This window comes from Poecilia reticulata, linkage group LG10 (genome assembly GCF_000633615.1).
Source record: "Poecilia reticulata strain Guanapo linkage group LG10, Guppy_female_1.0+MT, whole genome shotgun sequence".
NCBI classification, from domain to species: Eukaryota; Metazoa; Chordata; class Actinopteri; order Cyprinodontiformes; family Poeciliidae; genus Poecilia; species Poecilia reticulata.
The window spans coordinates 15,106,207-15,125,380 of record NC_024340.1 but is presented as its reverse complement, the minus strand read 5'-3'; the positions used below and the strand labels follow the sequence as shown (position 1 = coordinate 15,125,380).

At 39.3% G+C, this 19,174-nt stretch overlaps 1 long non-coding RNA gene across 3 annotated transcripts in view; it reads right to left on the bottom strand.

Moving 5' to 3' along the window:
- Positions 1–664: 664 nt before the first annotated feature.
- LOC108166657 (uncharacterized) overlaps positions 665–19,174 on the bottom strand; it is a 52,435-nt gene continuing 33,925 nt past the window's right edge. For 2 of the 3 annotated variants that reach the window (XR_001777020.1, XR_001777021.1), the window contains one exon: positions 665–6,530. This is a non-coding gene — a long non-coding RNA (uncharacterized LOC108166657). The remainder of the gene's footprint in view (positions 6,531–19,174) is intronic. The other variant, XR_001777022.1, reaches the window with a different exon arrangement.

The following is a 19,174-nucleotide window of genomic DNA, read 5'->3' as shown; positions in this document are numbered from 1 at the left end:
AGTAGAACCAGACCCAAATGGAGACTGCAGACTAAATGAAAACAGGTGAGGACAGGTAAGTCGCATAGCAGAAGAAGGATCGCAGAACAAAGCTATTTGTGAGAGAAACAAGCTGACTTGTAACTTATTGGGAGGCGATTAGTGACATGGAAACCAGGTGAGCAGAATGCAGAGCAGCTGGATGAGAACTGGAGAGAAAATTGCCGTGTTTCCATTACAAATGTGTGCAAATCTTTGTCTGTGTTCTGCTAAAACACAATTTTGCAGTTGCAGTGTTTTTGTTAAATAAGAAATTAACTTAAAATCATATGTGAATAACCTTGTTCACCCAATAAGTCACAACAAATAATGATAGGAATGGATGTAGACAATGGCATTAGATATATTCATAATTCAGCCATGCGCTCATGTTGGCGACTTATTCAGGTGTTGGAACAAGAAGCCCTTGTACTTGGGAGCGGCTACGTATGCAAGGATCTTGGGAAAATTGTAGCTGCCAATTTTACAGAACTATGGATTCAGCGCATTCGAACGACAGACGCTTTTATAAATTGAGCGATGCTGTGAGAGCTCAGGTGGAGCCAGATGCACATTGTCTGGAAAAAAAAAACATCCTTCTGCTACTTCTTGTCGTCTTCTTTGTCATTTTCGACAGTAGTAACCTCCGGCTGTTGATCATGTGACTCCTGTGATGTGAAATTTTTCCATTGCAGTTTTGCAAAACATTTTTATTTTGATACGGTTGAGAAACCATCTCCTCCTAGTACAAATACTTTCTATTGAAAATAATACGTTTTTTCTAAATTGACATATTTCCATTAAGATAATTTCACATTTATTTGTTTAATGGAAACACAGGACACAAGAAGAGCCACTGAAAAAAAGACTAGAGAGTAACACTATAAAATACAAATTAAAATCAATACACAACAAACAGAATGCAGTCTTTGAAATAAACGTATGCAATAGAAAAAATATTTTCCTTCCACTTTGCAACTTTCTGCTTCCTTGTTTTGGCCTGAACACAAGATTCCAATCAAATATATTCTTTGAGGTCGCAATGCGATCAAATGTAAAATACTGCAGGGGTGTAAGGACTTCAGCAAGCCAGTAACAAATCTTTCTATTTAAAATTCAATTCAGTGCATAAAAATCTGAAGAGTCGGCTCCCTCATCCTCACTTCTGTTACCGATTAAACGTTGATACCCAGTGAGTAGCATTCTGTCACAGCCTGATTTAGATATTGCAGAAGCCAAGTTTGTTTGAACTGAACAGTGCGTACGGTACATGTACTGTCATATTCAACACCATCAGCCAATGATTTGCTTCAGTCTATAATAAAGAGAAATAATTTCTCTTTGGCTTGCCATCTTAGCCCATTAGTGCCTGGTGAGTGGGGATGTGAATGTGGAGGGCCTCTTGGCATGGCTGGACGCACTATATTCCCCTGCTGGGTGCAGGTGAGCACTCAATGCAGTCCTCAGCACCTGCCCTCTTTGTTCCCCTTGTTGATGGCTTTGCGGCGTGAAGGGGATCCGTCTGTCTGGCTCTCGTAAAGGCAGCAGCGCGAGGCCCAGTGAAAGCCATGCTGCTGCCATGGCATTGTGTGGGGCCTGCGTGGCTCCCAGAGTGACCCCACCAGTTCACTTCCTATGAAGAACTGAAGAAATATTACAAAAAAATGCAGAAACACAGATTTACACTTTGACATTTGGACAAATGCAGGTTAAAAATGTACATAACTGATTTTAAAAAATGGAATGAATAGACGTTTAAGATACTTCCCAGCAGGTGAGTAGAAGCAGCGTTCAGCTTCTATGCACCACAAATCGGGAACAAACTTCCTGGTTTGTAAGTTTGTTCCTATTGTAAACCAGACAAAACACTGATTTCCTTTAAATCTAAACTAAAACTCACCTGTTTAGAGTTACTTTAGTACTAGAATAAATTAAACACTGACCAGAATTTTGATGTGTAATGCCACTTGGAAAAAATGTAATGCTTGAATTGTTGATTCAAGCATCTTTGGGGTGTTTTTATGATGTAAAGAACTTATTGCAGAAAAATGCTATACAAAAAACTTGATTGATTGATATTTTAGCTGAAATGCAACAATAAATTACACATTAAAAACTGTATCACTCAGCAAAGCACATTATATAGATCAATTACACAAAGATGGATGTTGGAAAGTCTTTATTTCTGTGATTACGATTATTTTCAAATTACAGGTAATAAAAACATAACATTTACAATTAGAATATTACGTCATGTACAAATGATGAAAGTAATTTTAAAAACAGAAATGTGGGATTAAAGCATGTTTAATACTTCCTTAAGGTATTTATAATCTGACCGAGTCTCGTTGGGGCAATTGAGGAAATTAGTATTCTGAACAACATGATGATTTTTTTTCAAACTGCCCCAATTGATCTAAAATAGGTTATTTATGCATATCAGCATTTTGTTGACAGATAATTCAGAAACAATATAAAAATTTACAAAGAATCTGATGTTTTTATATTTTTTAACCACTTCCCCAACTATATTTAAAGTATCCTTGAATGTTTGTTTTAGTCATAACAATCTCTTGTCTTTAGCCAATACTATTCTAAATCTTCTGAATATAACTCATAACTTGACAAATTATGCTAAATTTGTAATTTACACAAATTTACCATCTGATATCTTTAATGAGTTTATTTACATGCTCAGTTCTTTCTTCACTGAAGGATGTGATAAAAAAAATAAATACTTTTCTTAAGCTGTGCGTGACGTGGCATAACTTGCACATTCTCTAGACTCTGATTGGTTGACCTGCACTCCATGACCGCTCCTCCCCCCTGAAGTTGTAAGCCAAGACTCTGAGAAAGTTAACAGGAAGCCTGATCAACTTGTTGAGATTTGGCTTCTGTAGTAATGTTTCTGTTTGCATTACATTACTATCCAATGTTTGTCTAAGTTGGTTTAACGTTCCTGCTTAGCTTCCTATTTTGCTTTTCCTCCATACTTCCTGGTTCAAAATACAAAGTAAACCGTTCAGAACTCTAGCAGCTCAGTTTTGGATGAGACAAGTGAGGAAATTGCTACAATAATCCAACCTACTGAAAATGAAAGCATGCACCAGTTTCTCTGCACCTGAAGTCTTTGGTACACAGAACCTGTCTCCTTCTGGATTAGCATGATGACTTGATATTTAATTTCTGCTCATAATTATAGCAAACACAGACAGATGAATGTTTAACATTCAGGCAAACTTATACTCAAGCATAAATATTGTTCTGATATTTCTGCTGATTTGTTTTTCTTTTTTTTCAGTGATTACACACAAAAGACAGGAATAAGTTGTGCTACTCTTCAAGCACTACAGCATTTTAAAAAGTCAAGTGATGTTCAACTTCGGTTTATGTTTTGTGCAGAGAGAAAAAAATGAAGAGAATCATTAAAGTGGCTCTTAAAAATAACCTCTGCTGTGTATACTTTGAGACAAATGAGACTGATAAATCATTTAAAAACTGCAAAGTAAAATTTATGCTTGATTTTATGCATCTGTAGCAGATACTGTAAAGTCAGCAGCAGCCCTGCTGAATTTCTGTGTCTAGTAATTATGTTTATTTTATATGATGATCAGCTGGACTCAGCAGGGTAGGTGGTTAAAGGTTCAGGCTAGTTTATGTTTGAATTGTCAGGATTTATTAACATTTACTAGCTTTACTACTGGAGGAGTAGTTGAGCAGCAGGGCTACTCATGGAGCCGCCTGCTGCTGCATGTTTCCAAGATTCAAACCGTACCAGTAGGTAACGATGGATCGACTCAAATTAGGATCTTTTAAAGACTGATTGCTGAAATACGTTTCAGTAGTTAATAAGTTTTTTTAATAATCCTTCCTGCTTTTTCTTGTCTCGAGTTATCTCAGAAAAATATGTTGAAAATGTTTCAGTTTTTGGACCTATAGCTCCTGTTATAACTTAGGCTAGAGAAGACATGATAGTCAGGCTTGGTCCATCGGATTGACCAATCAAAGAACCTTTCAACCATGTAGACAACAGAAGACATCTTTCTTTGGACGTCTTTTCTCTTATTACCTTCCAACCCCAATCTCAGTACATCCAACAACAAAGAATTTTATTTCATATTGGAAATAAAATATAAGCCCAAAGATAAGAAGAATTCCTTTTTATCTTTGGGCAAAACACATGCATCACCATATTTGGCATTTCCCAACACATGAATCTTATGTTCAACACAGGAATTTTGCACATTTTCCATATCTGGTGTTCAAGTTGTGGCCTCAACCATCTTTAAATTATGCTAGGATACGTGCCTTTCCTTGTTTGAGTGCCAGTGTAAGATTACGGCTAAGATGTATACAACCAAAGGTCTCTGTGCTATCAGAAATTACATCTTTTTAACCCAAAATTATCATGCTGCTTATCCTCGAGACACACAGGACAATCAACCATAAACATGAAGACACACCTAAGATTAACAGTACAGTAACGAATTAGCATAGCAGTCATGTCTGGACTGTGGCAGGAAGCTGGAGTACCAGGTGAGAACCCACACATGCACAGGGAGAGCATGCTAACTCCAATCAAAAAGCCTCCAGAACTGGATTCAAATAGCTTTTTGCTACAACACAATAATGCTACCAGCTGTGGCAGTACCCCAAATTTAAATTTGCCTGGAATATGTTTCAGCCAAGAGTTTGTGGAGATCAAATAAATGCTTTTCAAAGCCCAGACCTAACTAGACAAATTAGGTGAATAAAATAAAGCAGCGATAACAGTTTGGAAAGGAAACTGTAATTACTATTTCTTTTGTTTCCCGCTCTTTAAATTGTCTTGCTGGAACATTTGTGTGCGATTACTTTGAGCCCTGAATTACTCAGCATTTTCTCTTTTTCGCAAATGCTCAAAATCCAGTTGAAAAATTCATAAAAACACTTTACGATAACATACAGCCAATTATGATTAGGTCACAGTTTTGCATTAAAGCCTTTACAAATACTGAGCACCAAATCCGATAAAGTGGGTCAATGCATAGTGGAGGTCAATGATCGCACTGAAATAAGCCTGACATTAATGTTTAATTTATATGATTTTCAAGGATATGAAATCTTACTGATAAGCTAAAGCAAATTAAGTGGCTGAAAGGAGGGTCATGAGCAGCTTGGTATTTAAGATCCAGGCTTTGAGTGGGAGCATCTTAGAAACCAATTACCAGACAAGAAATAGATCATTATTTTTTTCTCAGAGGGTTGTGGGGTGTGTGGGGTGGGGGCAAAGGTGGTCGCTAAAAGGAAAGGAGGGCTTTCTAGATTGAGGAGAGAAACCACAATAAAGACATAATCATCTACCCTCAACTTTTCCTATCCAACTTTCAGATTTTAATTTGCCGTCTGTGAAGTGGTACCTAATTTACTTTCGCCTCATCCCTTCAATGCACCATTGTTGCCGGCGCTGAGATTCAGAGCTTCCTCTCTTAGCTCACCTCGGCGTGAAATTGGTTTAATGAAGCTGAAAGGTATGGAGCTCTCACAACACTGTGGATTCCTGTGACACTGCTTGATCCACCCACCCCTCCTCTCCACGCCAGCCCCAGCTTCGACGCGGCTCTCCGCGCACTCGCTCATATTATGCTGCGATTCATAACCCAGCCACAAAAGATCCCTATCTCGCGCATTACATCAGAGCATATTTCTGTCCCTCCGAGACTCCAGAAACTCGGGCAAATACTGATTCGGAAAAAAAAAAAAAAAAACAGTGGCTTATGTGGCGTGTTTCAGGCACTTCCTGCATTCCAAATGAATCTTTCACGTGGAATAATTTGTGTGTGTTAAAGTGAAAGAGAAAGAATAACTGAAATAAGACGCCAACAAATCAGAGAAACCAGAGATATTCGGCAGAATATAATCAGAGAGTAACCTCACCTGTTTTTCCCACCTCTTCCAATCTGACCCTGTGAAAGGTGCTCTCGTGTTACCTGTCATCCTGGGTGTGTCTTCAAATGGGAATGGGAAGGAAGTCCTGTGGGATTATGGTGTGTGTTAGTTACATTAATATGATCCCCTCAACTCATATCGCTTACTTCTACTCGCCCTCCTTTAGGACAATCGAATGGAAATGCATCTGTAACCGAATATTCCAGCTTCTTCCACTTCTTTCTGAACGGAGACCCAGTTTGGAGCTGATTTCTACCCCAAAAAAATGCATAAAGAGGGTGGAAAAAAGAAGGTCACATTCAAGTTTAAAGGGCATGAGGTGGATAGGATTTTAAAAGTGAACTTCAATGTAAGAGAAGGGGAAGGACAGAGCTCTCCAGTTACAAATGTAAGTTTTTCACATTTTGTCAAGGTACAATCACAAACAGACCAACACAAAGTAGAACATAATTATGAAGTGGAAGGAAAAAGATTAATCTCTCAGGTCTGGCCTTTATAAGAGACATAAAGAGAGGGAGACGTTTTGTCACAAAGAAAAAACAAAGTGGAAGAAAGTTACCTGGTCAGAAGAGACAGAGCTCTAACTACGTGCATCTTTCCCACAGTGAAACATGGTGGTGGCAGCATCATGCAGCATGGAAAGGAAAGTGGATCAGAATTAGCTGGAGCTAAATTTAGCTCAATTCTGGAGAAAAAACTTGTTACAGGCGACAAAAGACGAAACTATAGAGCAGAGTTTTACATCAGAACAACAGCCTGAAACAAACAGCCAGCGCAGTGATGTTATGTAAAATTAATTCATATGGTCCAGTCAAAGTTCAGGCCTAAATCCAGTAAAGAATCTGTAGCGAGACTTTGCAGCTCATCAACTAATATGACTGATCTTTATCAAATTCATATTTCATAAAGAAAATGAATAAAAATGTCTCTGCATGAGTAAAACTGGTTTGGACAAAACAGATGTGAAGCTGTAATTTAAGAAAAACACGGTTCTCCCATCTTACTGCTTTGCAGGGATTGAAAACAAACACAAACCACATTTATTATTGCTTGGAAAAATATTTGCAAAATACTCTTACTTATTCTTCCACTTTACAACTATCTGCCCCTTTGTGTGGATCTCCTGCATCAAATGTCAATAGAGTGATAAGGTGACAATGAGAAAGCATGCAGGGAGTATGGATACTTTAGGAAGGTGCAGTATTTTCTTGCAGAACAGGTTCAGCAGATTTTAATTCTGTCCTGCAACACTAAACTACACTGGCTCTGAAATATTTGTAGAGGTTCTAATCATCTCCATGTTATGAAAGAGGAAATGAGTAAAATACCTTCTCAACATGATTGCTCCAGAATTTAGTACAAAAATATCCTTAGCAAGATAAAAAGGAATTTCATTCATTTCCTCAGCGGAAGACTGAAACCTGGGAATATATGTCCTCAATTTTAGTTTACGTCATTCATTTTGAGTGCAAATTGCTCTGAAAGTAGGTTGGGATGATGAAATGCTCACTTTTTAATAAATAACTGAACAGTTCATTTAATTTACTCAAAAAACCAATTGAGACTGACTGTTTTACACATATCTAAATCTACTTACAAACCAATTTAACATCTCATTTAATTGCATAACAATCCTAATATCTGAGATTGTGCGAAACAAAGAGATCACCTAAACTGATTGCACAATGCAGAGCAACACTTTTATAAGCAGCATTACACGAGGAGATGAAAGGAAAGAAAGAGGATGAGCAGATTTAAAGACTTTCAGGAACGGAGGACAGGGACAGGTCTGCCGCACACAGGTCCCTTTACACTGTAATGACACGGCCGTTAGGCTGAACTTTGGCTGGCGTATGTCAAAAAGAATGAGCACTTTCGCCTCTGTGGCACTCAGGCCACAGCTCTGCTGTTTGTCTTTGAAATGCCTTTGTGGGTGAGGCCTCTAGTGTACGCACAATGTGCCTGTTACAACTTTCCATTCACCGTGGGATTCTGAAACCTACAAAGGAACGCCAAATTATCATCCTGCGATTTTGTGCAATTTTGAATGAGCAACCGTCATCTAGTCAGAGTCGGCAAATGATTTCTTCTAGACTCGCTCTTGTTTCCTGTGATTTCAGTGCCGGCAAGGCCCATTTAGAAACAACATGAAGGTGGTTATGCATAGCAGCAGCCAAGTGAGAGATCTCTGCTCAGCTGTTGTGCTTTTCTTTTTTTTCCCCCTTTGTTCTGAAGTAAAATATCTGGTCCACGGGGGATTCAGATGAGAAAATGACAGCCACAGGGGTGCTATCTTTTACAGGTAATTACTCAATTATATGTAAACACTGTTTCAGGAGAAACAGTACAGTGGAGTGGGTCACACACACTGCTGAATGATCCACAAGAACCTGGAATCTCAAAGAAAAGAGGCATTTGAAAAACCAAAATAAATAGAAAATTAAATAATGCACATCCTGATATTTTTTAAAATGAAAGTATAAATTAATATTATTAAACCAAATCCGATCCCCTAACCTATTTTTTATGACAAACTTAGCACAGCCTCTTTAATCCCCTCACATTCGCAGTGACAGTACTGTTGTGCAGCCACTAGTGGGCGCTATCAAACAGAAAGGGACCCAAGGATTCCCCTGCAGGCTCCAATCTGAGGGGGGAAAAAAGTCTTGTTTGAACAGTGTTGGGAACCAACAGTGATTTTATAGGTTTGTTTAAGACACAGGTTAAGCCTTTGGACAGCCAGGTAGTTAAGCAGATGACTGTAAAGAGGCTGGGTGTTAGGTTACATTGATGCAGGCTAAAAGGATGAGTCTGTAAACATTTAGGCAGGCCTGACAGAGCAGATGAGATATAATATGTGTCCCGAAATACTGAGCTGTCACCCAACTGACTCAGGGAAGCAGAGGACACAGATTAGAGGTTTTTAACCCCTCGGGTTTGAATTCTTTCTATTTTAGGTTTCTGCCTCCTACCTGCAGCATGAAACCACACACTTAAACGCACACTTAATCAGGGATGGAAGCTACACATGGTGAAGCACGCTTGTGGTCAGCGGCTCTCCCTGTGGTCCTGCTCCGACCACAGTTACACACACGCCGAGTAAAGCCCTTCTTCCCCACCGGAGCGGCCCCGCAGGCCTTCCAACCATCGCCTGAGACAGCCTGCCACGAGGAATTAGAGGGAAGGAAGGAGGTTTCCTGAAGATTTACAGGCTTTAAGTTCCCGATACCGTCACTCTGAAAGAGCGGCAGGCCCTGCGGCTATTAGCAACAACAGCAGCCGCCTCCAACCGAGACGACAACACAACGCCTCCCAACCGATAGAATACCTTTTAGGGTTTTTCACACCTGATAGTCCAGTAGACACAATTCGTTTGCAACATTTGTTACATTTGCAGTTTGGTTTCACTGTGTCAAACAAACCGAACCCTAAGAAAAACCTGTTTCCTCCATCACCTGTGGTGGTGCTGATCCAAGAACCACTGAAGGAAACAACATAAAAATGTCTAAAGAATACATGAGAGCTTCTTCCTTCTTCATGAAATGTAAACAAAGATGGAGTAGCATCAGATTTTATTGGCTATAGGCGTTCTTATTTGAGTCTTATCTCTCATTAGCGCTAGGCTCTTGCATTTGTTTTGGTTGTATTTACCCAGAATGCCCTGAGCTAGAGTTTGGTTCCTGCTTGTGGAGCGGTCTCCAGTCCACTTGCATCCACATATTTATTTGAACCATACCAGAGTTCACTTCAATTAAAACCAGAACAAGGTTTCTAGGCAGGCCAGAGTTTCCATCAGATGTCGTTTGCACATTCACACCTTCCCAAACTAACCAGACTTTCTAGACAGACGGATGAGAGCGTACGCTGGGCTGTTGTGAATATAGCCATGAAGAGCAAAAATCCAACTTATAATCAAATGTTTTTTTTAGTTTGTCTTAGCCTTTCAGTTTCTTCTATTTTCTTCTGTCCACAGTCATTGTGTAAACTAACATGTCACTGAAACGGGTGACCTTCTCTGATATAATATACTTGTGTGCTGTAAGATGAATTTGTCATCTGCACATTGCTTTCTAAACATTTGTCTGAATGTCCTTTTCATAGATTAGGTACACACTGTTTGAAAATGACTTGAATGCTGCTTTGCTTTTGTATTCAGAAATTTCAAGTTTCAAACTGGAAAAAAACAATCGAAGACCAACTGAAGTTACAATTCCAACATGGAAACTTAAAGTCTCTCGTGCAACTCGGAGTTTGGTAACCAATGTGGCTTCTGTGTGCATTAAAACACCAAAATATTCACTTATAATGCTATGAATAACACTAAAGCAGTGGCCCACTATGTTCCTTAGCTGTCTGAGTTCAGTGTGGAGAAATACCTTGGCTGGTATCACTGACGGGAGGAGACCTGGTCACTTTGAACAAGAGTCAGAAAATCCTGTTGTCCTTATGTTAATACAACTGCCCTCCACAAATTAACTGTAAAGAGCCACACTTTCGGGTTCAAGGTGAAACCGCTCCTGAACGCGGTCTGACCTGAAGAATCGAGAACTCCCTCAAACACAACCTGTCTGACAACTTGGAGTAGTCGTCACGGGAGAGTTTCAAGGTTAAAACACAAAGGCCCATTTCATATTTGCCGACAAACATCTTGAAGATCTCTTGAGAAAAACTTTTGGGGAAATATTCTGTGCACTAATTACAGAGTATGGATCCTGTTACTTTGAAGTTAACACAATATTTCTGAAAGCTACACACCACTGTGAAATATGGTGGTTGTTGTGTGATGGTCTGGGGTTAATTTGCTTCTTCGGTACCGGGACGACTTGCAAGTACTGATGATGGAACCAATAGAATTGGACCATTAGTTTGAGACATGGACCTCCAGCGCTCCGGGTTATTCAACAAGACGACAATCTGAGGCACACCAACAAGTCTACCTCTAAGTGGCTAAAAAAAAAAATACAGGATTTGAAGAGGCCTATTCAAAGCCAAGGTATAAATCTGAAAGCCCTTCACAGTAAATAAAAATAATTATTGCCAGTCTTTGGCAAACACTTGAAGACAGTTGTTGCCGCCAAGAGTAGAAAGGCTCATTACTAGCTTCAGGGGGCAGTTCATTTGGCTGGGATAAATTCATAATTTAAAAAAGATTTCAGTATTTACTCAAGTAATCTTTGAACATGTAAGTGTGACAAAAAAAGTGAAAACAGGAAAAATCTGGAAGGGGCCAAAACTCAATTTGCAAGACTGTGCACTGTTGGTGTTGATCATAATATTGTGACACCTGACAGAAGAAGTGAATTACAGATTTTATCTTCACCTGTTAGAAGGTGGCAAATTGGCAGCTAGTTACTAAGCTGTCCTCAAAGTTAATGGAAGGGAAAATTAGCTAAAAATATTTGTTTTACCCTCTTTGTGGATTTTTCTGTGTAACATAACTCCTAATTATTCTTGGAAAATCTGCCTGTTAGTGGATTTTTTTTCTAAAATATTTGAAAGAAAATGCAGCTTGGGAAGCTGAAATGCCTAGGAGCAATGGCACTTGACAAGCTACATGACATTTGCATGATTGGCTGCACCCTCCAACACGGAGACTAATACAAGCTTGTGCATTTTCCACAGTGTATTCCAGTATATTTGGAGTTTGAACTATTAAAACAAAATGGTTAGAAGCATTTTAATTGGAGTCTTAGGTGTTCGTGGATGTCAACTATTTGTGGGCAGCTGTGGTCCCTAACCCCCGCGAATACCAGCAATCCACCGTACCCTATAAAAGTGAAAGAAATGGTAGTGAACTGTTGACAGGGTCACTGGCAGCCAAGGCTCTTTGAAGCAGGTTAGAAGCAAATGCTGTTCACTGCTCTTGTTCAGTTTCTGACAGCACTAAAATGGACATCAGACTAACAGAGCAATGGAAGAAGGCAGAGCAATCTGCAGAACTAAAGTGGCAGTGTTATGTAAAGTTCATTTTTTGAGCTTTGCATCATGTCATTATGCTATTCCGTGTTCAAAAACATACTTGGAGTGTTGCCATGATTCTGTCATGCATGTCTGAGAAATCCTTTAATCTCCATAGCAACCATTCAGCTGTGCAAAACTCCAGGTTGGAACCTGGCTCTGCCTTCTAGGCACAGATCCTCCTCAGAGTTGCAGTTTCTAAACTTCCGAGCTTCCATCTTACAGACCACCTCACCCCCATGTCTGCCCCAGCCAGCTCCTTCAGACTAGCCAGCAACAATTAGCAAACACCAAGTGGAACTGTAGAGCCGCTGATGATTATATGAGCTACTTCGCAGTCCAACACTGGTAAAAATGTTGTAAAAGGGGAGGAGTGATGTTGTGATGACTTCCTGAAGGCAGACTTTCAGAAAGAGCAGGATGTCACTTAGAGAAGCACATGGTACCAGGAAGCAGAGTGATTCTTTGGGCAATGTTCCAGCACTGTGTTGTTGCAAACTATCTGCATCCTTTCATAACAGCTGATCACTCTGACCTCTTTCAGGAGGAAGATGCACCCTAACACAAGACAAAAATGGTTTGAAAAGCAAAACATTGAGCCTGGGGTCTTGACTTGGCTTTCCTCTGGATATGCTTAACAAATAAGTTTGATCAGTGGTTGCCCATTTAATAGCTTATGGGACTTTAGCAATCTGCTGCTAACATCCCACTTCTAGATACCAAAACACACCTTCAGGGCTATAAATGAGTCCATGCCTAAGAAGGTCAGGGGAAGTTTTGGCAGCAAAAATCAGGCCCACAAACTTTTAGGTCATAATGTCATGTCTAATGTATCTGCCATGCTGGTTTTTATAAACAGCTTATGCAAACTCTTAAAATTTGAACATTTTCATGATTAAAATGTTTTTAAACTACTAACAAAGGTATGAGAATTTCTGCAAACAAGCATTTCTGCCAAGTACTTAAGTCATAATCTGCAGTTTATAGTATTAAGGCTGAATTTTCCGTGTTTGCATTTTTTTTTTTTTTTTTTGACAGACCTTGTGTGACAACCTTCTGTGGCCACTCCTCATTCCAGTTAGCTGCTCCCCGGATCAGCCAGCTAAATAGTAGGCGGCTTAATCTCCCTGTCAGCCTTCGTTTGCTTCCACTTTCTCCCACTGTCTTCCACTTTTTTTTATATAAAGACTGCTAAATATTTCTCCTTTTCTTCCACTTCCTCAAAACGATGAAGGTAGCTGATATGACACAGACATGAGTATTTTTGTGTGACGTTTGGACTGCTTTTAGCTGCACTGTGCCTTGATAAAAGGCGTCATGGTCGGCCAAACACATGCACACAACCTGACTCACGCACATGTCACGAAAAATAACCACGGGATTAAAATCTCTACTGAATTACATGGCAACTGACAGCTCAAAATCGTCACCACTTAACCTTCGATGGTCTGACTTTGTTACTAAATGTTATGTTAAGCATTTAATAACTAGTTTTTTGACATTTGGAGTTTTGATTTAAGAAAAAATAAACATCTGGATGTGAGCTAACATCTGGATCTATGGGACTCATTCACAGCAGAATGAAGCTGCATAAAAAGACCGTCGGATACAAAAAACCCAAATGCATCATTTTTACATATCTCGCAGAGGGGCCCCATGTTCCGTAGATGGGCTTACACCCTGAGCAGGTATGTGCTATGCAATTACAAGACTAGCTCAGAGCGTGCAATTATCAGTCGGTGCTGTAGCATTAAATGCGGGGGCAGTGGTGAAAACAACTTTAAAGAGAGGCGGCGAGTTTCAGGTGTCGAGATTTACCTCACCTGACTAATTTTTCTCCCTTATAATCTAGCTGAATGTCCTCAGCAATGAGGGCAGACCCACTGCGTGGCCTGGCTGCAGTGGGTGTGACCCGGCATGGGAGAATGTGTGTAGGTGTGTTTACCGTTTTAAAAATAGGTCATGCCTGACAGACAACCGACAAATCAAAAGTGTATGTTTATGTTGTCTCTCGAGAGGGACCGTGTGAATGTTGCTCTGATCGTGACTGAGTCTGCACATGTGGTATGAGGCCGCACGACAGCGTCGTCATCAGAGATAGACAGGGCGCAGAACTGATAAGAGCGTCAAAAACTGATTGCATATTTTTGAGGAGGTGCAAGTGAGTTCAGTGCTTTTCCAATATGAAAAAAACACCAATAGGAGATTCACGTTCATCCCGACTTGTACATATGGAAGTGTGTGTGAGTGTTTGCATATATGCGTGTGTGTACAGCCATGTCTGCAGGGTGAGGTGGAGGCCAAGGCTTTGGCAGCAGGTCTGGCACGTATTTCAGGCCCAAACCTGCATGGAAGAGAGGGGAAAAACTAAAGAGGCAGAAAGCAAATAGGTGTGAGACTATCTGCCTTCATATGTGACAAGCTTCACTTATTCCTCACCATCATTATAAGCTCCTCACACTGTAGAAGCAGCTTAACACTGTCTCTGGATTTATTTTACAGTCATTACAGGAGCAAATCAGCAACGGACAAAACATGTTTTAACTTCATGCAATCAGGATACACAAACTTTAATCTCCAGTTAAATCTTTGCACACCTTAATTTGTTGTGTGTATCTTGCTGGGTGGTCACAGTTTCCACTTGTTACACTCATATTATGTTCTCTCCCTCTTGTTTTGAGTTAAGATTCGTATCTGTACATCTCCTCCACCACCTTGCAGGCAGCAGGCATGTGGGGCATACTTGTTTTTGCTTCACCATGTCAGCCAGGCGCATCGTGGCTGATGAATTCATTGTATTTCAGTAGTCACGCATTCCAGGAATGCGTTTAAAGTCTATTTGCGGTGCTCATATAGTTTGTCTCTCCTGCAGCTGTCCACACAGTTTGGCTTTTTTATTTTGATTTCAGCTTCCTGAGGTTTAGTTGGTTTGCTTGTCACTTTATTAAACATCATTGGAATAGGAAGTACTTAGGTCCTTTGTTTAAGCAAAGGAAAGTTGCCTTTCTGTTGCAATCAAGACAGAGACAAAAAAAAACTGTTTGGAATTAAGCAGAAGTCCTCAGTGCATAAAATTATATCCCGTGGCTTTAATATGATAACATATTGCTTTTGCAGTACAATGCTTTTGTAGTGGCACTATTGTTGTTGGGTTTTGACTGTAGCTAAACGTTACTGTCAATCGTTTTTTTCAGTTATTCTTTCATTTGTCCCTAAAATCCTAAAAATCAGGAAACCTCTGTCAGAATGTTTTGAAACAAATTAATTGCTGATTGAAAAGTTTACACACTCTCACTATGTGCATAAATATATTCAGCAAATTAGTTCAAGAAGTAAAATCGTACATATTTGACATGAATAAGGTGCAAAATTTCAGGCATTTATTTCCATCACTTTTAATGATTATGGTTTACAGTTGATCAAAACCCTACATATCTCTCAAGAACAGTGATATTACCGTCTTTAAAGCAGCTACTGATACTTTTGAATGCATGAGCAGGAACCAGCTGGAAACTGAAATGAGCATCTCAATAAAGCTTATCATTGTAAAGTAGAGCTGAATTAGAGTTGATTTTGATTAGAAGTAAATGGAATACCGATCAACATATTTCATCAACATCAAATATGTTGAACAAATTAGAATTGTGTTGTCTTTACATGTTTGGCGAAGAGTTAGAAGCTGCTGGTGCTGTACTGGTGCAGCACTAGCAGCTCAATATATTTATGTTTGTGTTTTAGAAATTAAACGTTTTAGCACTGTTTTTCTGTATTGGATCAGTATCGGCTGATACTAAACTTCAGATATCGGCATCAGAAGTGAAAAAAGTGGATTGGTGCATCTCTACTACAAATAAAAGCAAGGTCAAATTCAGCAACCAAATTAAAATACACTCTACCGTATCTGGTGGACAAATATCCAACCAAAAATGATACCAAAAGCTTGTTGATATCTGAAACTTGTGTCTCTCCAACTTGCTGTGGATATTTAGGGAAACATTCCTGAGGGTGTTTGCATATTATTGAGACTATATGTATATTTCTGACCCTGTGTGGTTTCAGGAAACCTTTAAATAAAATTCTAACAATTTCACCCAATTTATGTTGCTTCATGTGGGATCATTACAATCTGAAAAAAAAAAGAACATTTCAAATAATTTACACAATTTTACATAATGTAGACAGGTAAACTATTTCAGGAAACTACATTTAAAAAAGAAGGAAATGCTTAAAGCAACCATTGCTTATAGATAAATGTGATGCAGGAAAACACCAGATTAATTAAGGAGCCCGAGAACAGAATAATAAAGACTGAATAAATGTATTCAGACTGACATGCCACCATCCTCACCAGCTGGACTTGTGGCTCCTCAATTTGGTTTATTTACAACAACAGCCATTATGAGTTGCATTTTAAATCTAGCTAAGAATCCACTGAGGATACTGGCAGATAAAAGGATTTCCTTTCTAATATCCAGCTAATGCCTACACCTACACGGAAACGCTTCTAAAGAGAGGATGTGTCCCCCGAGGCAGAAAGTAAATCACTGTCCATTGTGACCACGGCATAAAAGTGGCATTACCGAGTGTATCAACTCCGTAACCTCAAAGGAAATCTCTATTCAGCGGCTATAAAAGAACGCCTTTGCTCTCTATTGCTGTCGGGCCAGTTATGGAAAGAAAGAATGGATTAAGAGAGAAAACAGACAGAAGAAAAGTGGAGAGCACACAGGTGAAGTCCTATGGCGGTGGAGGTTTGCTCAGCTGTGCTGTATTCTTTTCTGCACCCCGCCTTGCAACCAAAGACTGGGATATCTTTCCATTTCACTCTCCCCCACCCTCCCTCGCTCGCTGTGTCTTTCTCCCGCTTTCATATTTGCACAGGTGAGAGGACAGGCGTCCAATGAGTGTGGGTGGGAGACCTGAAAGTCAGGTTTTCCTGGCTGCCTGGTGGAAGGAGTTTACCTTCAGACTGGTGCATAGACGGAGATTTGATCACAGGGGCCCAGCCAGTCTTTTGTCTGAACAGACAGCAAACACACAAACATGAAAAAATAAGCAATTCAGAGCTCATTAGTTGCGAAACACAGTGAAATATTAACATGTAGCAGGTGAGCTGCGTGATGTTAATATAAGATGCAGAAAAAAGAGGCAGGTGGAGCAATACCGGAGTCATAATGGGTGGAGAGGTTTGGCCACCAGGGCCAAAAGTTCAGAGCTAGGAAAGGTAACTCAAGCCACCATGTGCCAGAGTCTCACGTGTTCCCATCCCTGTCCTACCAGCTCGGGTTTCTGGCTCGTCCAGGCCTCTTGGGAGCTGAGGTCCCTACACGCAAACACCCTCCTGCCCCCATCTTGATCGTCAACTTTTTGAGCCCTTTTGCCCCGCCTTCCAATACTAAACACACACTATAGGCAAACACATACATAATGCATCAACTCCATGAGTGAATTCAGCAAACACAGGAGTGCAGGCTTAATCCAGAGAAACTCCACGTTGCCTCGCTATCGCAAGCAAACAAGGATTTGCACAAGTCCGAGAGGATGAGCCGATTGCGCAAATCAGAGCGGTGCCTTTCTTTTATCATGCTACGGTCTTGAATGTTTACTCCGGGCATTTCAAACATAAATAGCCAATGTAATGTAGCCAACGCAGCCAGAGGAACAAGTTGTAAATCATCATAATTATCATTACGCCCTAGTCAAGAGCGTGTTGCTCAGATGCAAGAGGTGGGATTATCTGACATATGTACACTTGAGGGTTTTCTCTCCCTTCCTCCCTCCCTTCTCCTTCTCTGCTTGTGAAATTCCACCGAGGGAAATTTATCTGATTCATATCTTCTTCAGTGAAACCTGAATCATCATTGAATAACAGAAAAAAATACAGTTCAAGTTTCATTTCAACAGCCAACATGGTTGAGCTGAAGCCACATATTTATTTACAGTGTATAAACGACATATAAGCCTTTTTCTTCTCAATGTTTGATATTAAATCATAATAAAAAAATTCAGTATATCTATATTTGCTAAATGCTAAGATAATGAGAAAGTGAAGGTTTAAGTGTCTTCTTTATGATTTATGCATCTTTTTAGAAGCAGACCATTTTTTTTAAACTCTTGGTTGTTTTTCTTTTTTTTTTTGAATAATTGCTATTCTTGTGTTACAAGTTCAAGCTTCCCAGCGATCCTCTGAATAAAAAGCATCAAATAAAAGTTACGCAAATGATGTTCCCTTTGTGTTGTTGAATAAACACACCTGTGCTAGCACTGTTTCTGTGAGGGCAATTCGGTTTGACTAACTGTAAACGCTGAACATGCAAAGGCATTATATTTGCATTAAAAAAGGTTTTAAAAGACATAAAAAGGGTCTCAGATATTTGGGGTTTGTATCAAGTGTCTGGAAGTAATCCAAAATATTAAACTAAGGGACATCATCATACTCAGAACAAAGAACAAAACAATAAAAAAAAAAAACTTTTTCATCCAGTTTGATGTGTTGCTGTCAGACCAGACATTTAAAATAACAATCTACTAAAGACTTATTCATTCAGTCTGCTACCAAGATATCACTGATTAAATTAGTTAAAGTTTAAGTTCAAAGTTAAAGTAGTGTATGCTTGATTTAGTGACACATTTTTGTATGTTACGTTTTTGCCATTTAAAGCGTTTTGAAGTGCTTTGTTGCTGAAATGTGCGATACAGATAAACTTGACCTGACTTGACTAATAGTCAAAAAAAAAGATTAGTCTGTGTAAATTAATGCTGTAGAAATAGCCTGAAATTAATTGAAGTTTAAGATATGACTGTATTTTTTTTTAAAAACTGCAGAATTTAAAACTTTTGGTATCTTTCTGCAATTAGAGAATAAAGTCAACTTCATTAAAGTTGACTTTAGTTTTATTATGCTTCTGATTGCTGAAGTTGCAGAGCCTGAAATAGCCATGATGTCATCAGGATAAGATGACGCATGGACGATGAATATCCTTGTAATGACAGGATAAGCATTTTAGTAACCCAGAATTTCCTCATTCTTTGAAAAGTGGTCTGGAGTCACCTGTTAGGAGCCGCAATAAACTTTCAAACAATAGCTTTAAATATTTCTTCCAATTAACATAACAACAATGTTGTGTTTGACATAGTTTTTTACAAAGTATAACATGTAAGAATAGAATAGAATAGAATAGAATAGAATAGAATAGAATAGAATAGAATAGAATAGAATAGAATAGAATATTCATTATTGCCCCAGTCGGGAAATTCTGGTGTAGCATAT